The sequence below is a fragment of the Clytia hemisphaerica genome, unplaced genomic scaffold, assembly GCF_902728285.1.
Source record: "Clytia hemisphaerica strain Z4C2 unplaced genomic scaffold, Clytia hemisphaerica genome assembly, whole genome shotgun sequence".
NCBI classification, from domain to species: domain Eukaryota; kingdom Metazoa; phylum Cnidaria; class Hydrozoa; order Leptothecata; family Clytiidae; genus Clytia; species Clytia hemisphaerica.
In genome coordinates this window covers 961,110-967,530 of record NW_027104471.1, presented here as the reverse complement: position 1 = coordinate 967,530, position 6,421 = coordinate 961,110, and positions in this window count along the sequence as shown.

The following is a 6,421-nucleotide window of genomic DNA, read 5'->3' as shown; positions in this document are numbered from 1 at the left end:
AAGAAGTTGTTGCATTGTTTTTTGTGTGCATTCTATTTTGCGAAGAAAAAAAATAATAAAGTTTATTAAATTGAGATTGTAAGAGGTTGTAAGAGGTATGTATGTAGAGAAACAAAGCCTGTCTTAAAAATTTAGCTTTCGAAGGTAGCCTTATCTTATTTAACTTTATTTGTATCAATGGTAATTCATTTTTAGACATTAAATTCTCCCAAGGATTAATCTGTAAATTTTTATTTATTTTGAAGATGAAAAATGCCAAAAGAGAATGAGTAGAAACAAGTCTGCAACTTGTAAGAAGAAGAGCTTTTGTTCAAATTAGCCAGGCCATTTTTTATGCCCTTTAAAGGGGAATTAACGTTTGGAATTAACCCTGAGATTTTTTTTCGAAACATTAAAGAGGAAGAAAAATTTGATCGAACAAAAAAAGAACCACTTCATAATGTCTTTTATTCATTGAGTTATTCAATCTTTAATTTCTCACAATTTTGACTCTACAATGGAGAAAAACTCCCCCTCTGTTGATTTTGTGACGTCACATGTGCTCCAAATATTCTTACTGTTACACTCTATTTGGTTGTAAAAGAGATAAAAAACATAAGAAATTAATCTTTTTTAGAGTAGTTATAGCAAAACGTTTAAGAAATAATACTAGGAGAGTCTAGTTAGTATTCCAAAGGTGCAGTGAACTTTCTAACGGTAAAAAGAAACTCAAAAACTGCATTTTAAATCATCATTCACCACTCTTCCCTTATAAAAAAAGAGAAACACAGGGCGTATGCTACGTCACATTTTTCGTATCCATAGCAACGCAAGGGAATTTTCAAACAACTCTTATTCCGGATGTAGAAGAGTAAAGCCCTATAAACCATATATATTTGAAATTGTCTCAATGAACTCTATTTGAATCTGTAATTTATTTGTTGACAATTTTGAAACGTTAATTCCCCTTTAAGTGTCCAGTTATTTGATGCTGAAATCACTGAAACTTTGGTAAAATCAACCTTTTTAGTGGAAAACACTAGAAAAAGTGCTCTTTGATTACCAACGGACGCTGTCCTGCCTTTCTAAAATATTGCCTGTTAGCATTGTTAAAATTGATTTCTGGCTTGATGGTGGAGTAATTTTAATATGCAGAACTGATGAGTCAATATATAGGTTGCTGCGTTCTCCCAGACGAATATTGTAACACCCTCGTATTTGGATTATTCTATCGTGGGTGCAAAATAAGGTGGAAGCTAAATGGCGCCATCTGCGCAAGATTGCTGTCTATCTTTATTCTTCCGCGCGGGAACGCGAGCTAATCATTTTTTTTAAACGTCAGAAATAAAACCTAATGTGCATTGACCAATTAAGATTTATTTTGTGGTTGAGAATCGATCCTGTGAAGCAGGGGGCACACAGTTACTACAAGACATGATGTGTAGTAAGTGCCTTTTCAGTCCTTTTTTTAGGACCACCACCCATTGCACTTACTACACACTGTTTTCCGGGGAAATAATTCAGGTACCACTCCCATTTTCGGGTGGAAATATCAAAGACACCACTCCTATGCAGCTTTGTGACATTGTAAAGTAATATTTCTGTTTACTTTCACTTTCATAGAACAATGAAAGTATTATTATTATTATTATTATTATTATTATTATTATTATTATTATTATTAATTTATTTGTCAACACAGGTCAGGTTCTATATACAAAACTATATATACAAGCTATATACAATTCTATATATATTGGCAGTAAAAACTGATGTGGACCTGCAGGCTAAGAAACAAAAAAGTAAAACCGCTGCAAAGGCGAAATGTGTTTTATGCAAAATAAGACTAAGGCTAGGTTAATTAAAGTGTGTCTGAGAAATTAATGAAGAGGATTTAGAATATGTAAAAAATATGTATATGTTATGTTTTTATAAATATATAAAATATAAAAATAATAAATATGTTTTCGGTTATGATATATATGATATAACTTTAGTAGTAAATGAAGTCTTCGTGAAGAAGAGCTCTTCCTGTCATTTTAAAATTAACTTTTTCAAGGCAGTCTGATTTTTTCAGATCCTTCTTGAAGGATTTGAAATTGTCCATATTTTTAATTCTGTCTGGAATATTGTTCCATACAATAGCATTTCTGTAGCGAAATGAACGTTTGAAAGCAACATATTTGAATGGAGACATATCGATTTTCAGTGTATTGCGAGACTTTCTTGATTTCGTTTTAACAATCAGGTCAGAGAGTAATGGAGAACCAAAGTTGTTATGTATCTTGTAAACTTTACATGCAATACTTCGCTTGTAATAATAGATAATGGGTTTCCATTTGACACTGGCTAGGACAGCATTATCACGAACAGACTTTTTGACTCGATTTATGAACCGTGCAGCCTTTATGTGGACATTCTCGACATACGACATAAGATTCTCAGAACAATTTCCCCAAATGAGTATACCGTAGATAACAGAGGGTAATATGCCTTGAAAATATATTGTTGATAAGGTAGGGTATGGCATGTTTCTCATTTGATAAAGTTTCTTCAGTTTAATACTAAAAGATTTCGTAATTTTTCGAACATGCTCCTCCCATTCCAACTTGTCATCAATAGTAACTCCCAGACATTTGGTGGAGCTAACAATTTCAACACTTGCTCCACACAGAGTAATATTTTTGTATGGACCAATGAAACGATTTCTTGACATGACCAAGATTTTGCATTTATCAGGGTGAATCGTTAAGGAGTTTCGTTTGGCATAACTCTCTAATTGACAAGCACTGTTTTGGAGGCTGTCAAGAACATCATCAGCAGTTGGTCCAGTAGTATAGGTTGTTGAATCATCTGCAAGCTGGTCTAAATCACTTTCAATACAATCACTCATATCGTTTACGTTGATGGAAAAACTTGGTGGTCCAATTAGAGATCCTTGCGGAACACCATATTCGACTCTTTCAAGGTTGGATTCGATTCCATTTAGTGATGTGAATTGCTTTCTGTTACTAAGTATAGTCATCTAGGGTAATTACGGGACGATTTTGACTTATTTGGGCATTACTCTGAAAGTATTAATCCTAGAGATCAGATCTTTTGATATTTCATTTATCAAAGTATGACATTACACAAGATTTATTACTTTTCCTTGAAAATTAGTAGATGTTCCTAAAATTTATTTTAAAGGTGTCCTGTAAATATCCCACATTTTGGGGTGATTTTGAAAAACCCAGATATCTTTCCAAAAGGTCATGATATTTGAGGTTTTGCATCCACTTGGTGACTTTAAATCCAAGTGCTATCATTTAAAGGACTTTCAACAAAGTTAGTGCCCCATTTTTACACCAGCTTTTTTCCTATTTTGGGGTAATAAGGGACACTTCGATCAGTAATATTTGTATAGAGCCATCTAGACCAACTGAAGTACATTTAGGTGCAAACCTTTGCAGGTTTTGTAAGACTTACAGTGTAGTTATGATTCCATATAACTAGAAAATCAAGTTTGTAGTTTTCTTATAAAAAATAAACACTTCAAACTCAAACTTTAATGTCCCATAATTACCCAAAGATTAAGATTTGACTTCGGGGTAAATAAGGGACATACTTTTTAGAGATAAGGTGCCTTGTTTGATGATGAGACTACTATGATTTCAAACCATAGTATCTTGATCTCAGAATTCAGTCAAAATATAATCAAAGCAATTGCAGCTCTTCCTGACACTAAAGCTTGGAAAGTTCCTTCTAAAACTACATACAATAATTGATTTTTATGGGGACATGTGAAACTTTTTTTGAAACATCAAAACTATATGTTAGAATAATCTAATTAGACAATTTCTAGCAGCTAGAAAATCCTCTTCATCTGAATCCAAATTCATAATAATAACACCATTTTTTCAGGGCCTGAAATAACAATGCTAATTTCAAATTTACGTAAATAATCTTTTAATTTGTTTAAATTTTTTAAGGGACTGAAAATATGGGTTTGACATAATGTCTGATCAGGCCGACCCTAAAAGAAAAAAAGGTTTTTGGTTCACCGGCCGGGTGAAATTTTTTTTCGTCGTCACCCGGCCGCATTTTTTTTCTCATAAGAACCAAATAGATAACAAATGAAACTTTCTTTATAAAAAACTTTACTCATGACTCATTCAAACTGTTACATTGTTCCTATATAACTCTTTAAAAAGTTTGTTTATTTAGCATGCTTTCTGGACGTTAAAGATCAAATAAATAGTGTTATGCATATTAAATCAATTTATTTGAATGAAAAGTTAGTTAATTCTTAGAAGAAAAAAATCACAAAGTACTACAGCTTTTTGTAATTAATAGCAACACATTTCTTTCAGTGAAAGAAAGAAAAAATATAATTACAGAATGTGAACACACTTAACAGCCAGAGATGATTTTTTTCTTCCTAATTTTTTTCATTAGAAATCATGAAAAGGACCAAATTATCCCAGATGACCATACACCAATACATTATAGGCCTGGTAAACTAAATTCTCAAATTTCTGCTGTGGAAAGTAACCTATACAAGGAAAACTCCCAAGTTAACTGTACTTATTTTTAACAGTTTTAAGAGGCCTTGTCAAAATATTTTGCAAAAATGCATTAAATAATACTTTCCATCTCTTCATTAAAATATGAATTAATCCTAATTAATCATAAACTACAATGAAACCTAATGAAACATCTATTTAAACTTCATAAAAAAACAAAGAAATTTCGAACCAACCTTAACTTGCACCCATTAGTTCTTTAATTGCCCACTGAAATGTACCAAGTACAAAATTTTTGAAAACAGTACCACCACGGTAGTAAGTGTCATACTGTCTTGTAGTAACTGCGTGCCCCCCTCCCCTATGTGAAGATGAAAAAGTTTTGGTGATGCGTTTTTTTGGGAACACTGAAAAACTCTATTTTGATCTTCCTTAAAGGTTAAGAGGTTGTGGGGTCTTGGTTAAGGAGGCAAAAATTGTTAAAAATATGGTAAAATTGTAATCCCGGATTATTGAAGTTCCCATCTACACTGTTTTTTGCTTCTGAAGAGTGACACATCTTTGAGGCAAGCTCGCTTGTCATAAAGAAATAATATTGGAAGTCACAGGGAGCTGTCCACAAAGTACGTATGCACTAAAATGTCGAAAATCGAGTACCCCCTCCCCCAAAGTACGCAAGCGTACGCAAATGGCTATACCCCCCTTAAATCGCTTAGTTTGGCCCTTTTTTCAACATGAAACTCAATGTTTATTAAGAAACTTTTTCTTTTCCTTGATGCGTATAAGAAGCGTAAAAGTCTACAAAAAAAAACAAGGGTTATCTTTCTTTCCTTCGACCCCTCCCCTCCCCCTGTACGCAAGCATACGCTTTTGAGAAGACCCCCCTCCCCTTAGTGCGTACGTACTATGTGGACAGCCCCGAGCTAGCTAGATATTTATGTTGGAAAGACTAATGAAGTTTCTTCTTAGAGTACTAGGAAATTACAAGAAAGATTTTCCTTACTTTTAAAACACTACAAAATTGCCAATTTGTAGAGTGTGGCTCATTTGCTCGAGATCTTGAGTGCAGGTGCAAAATTTGAGGTTTTCAGGTGCAAGTGCAGACGGTTTTTTTATCCCAAGTGCAGAGTTCTGCTATTTCAGTGCAGCTAATTTTAGCAATTCTTTTGCCAATTTCCAAGGCATAGATGCACCTTGTCCGGACCAAAATTTATCAGGTGCGTTCTTCCAGTACGGAACTTGGTATTTCCAAATTTTTCCTTGAGTGCAGCCTTGCCATACTCTGCATACTGGCAAAATTGATAATTCTTAGGTTACAGCGGGAAAAGGTTGTTTTTGTAAAATACCCTAGACTTTTTTTTCTAAACTCTAGAATCAAACAATTTTAATATCATTTGAAAGAGAGGAGTTTCAGGGTTTTCAAGTTAGCCTTCTAAACCACTACCGTGAAGTTGAGTAACTTGCATCAGTGGAGGGAAACTTGCATAGCCATCAAATGACTGACCAATCAAAGTAGCAAAATTTCAAAACAAATGAGCTACGCAGCTCTGCTCGCAGCTCTACTCTACCATTTTCGTTTTGATTTAACTTCGTATTTTAATGACCAGCCAGGTTATTCATTTGAGGGCTATGCATGTTAGCCTCCACTATTGCAAGTTACCCAACTTCACGGTACTCTGGCATGGCAGCAGGAGAGTACTGTAACTGCTCTAACTTGGGATGATTGGTCGAAACATGGGACTGGTTGATATCTGGTCTGTATTTTCCCTTACTGTTAAATCTCTTTGACAACAAATTTGTTTTCGTGTATTTTTTAATACGCCGTTCATTGAGTCAAATCAAATGACTCTGGAGGTTCGGTGAAATGGTGGCCGAATTGCCGTCCTATGTTGTTTTGTCAGATAGTCCCAAGAGTAGTTGACAGTATGGTATGGCAT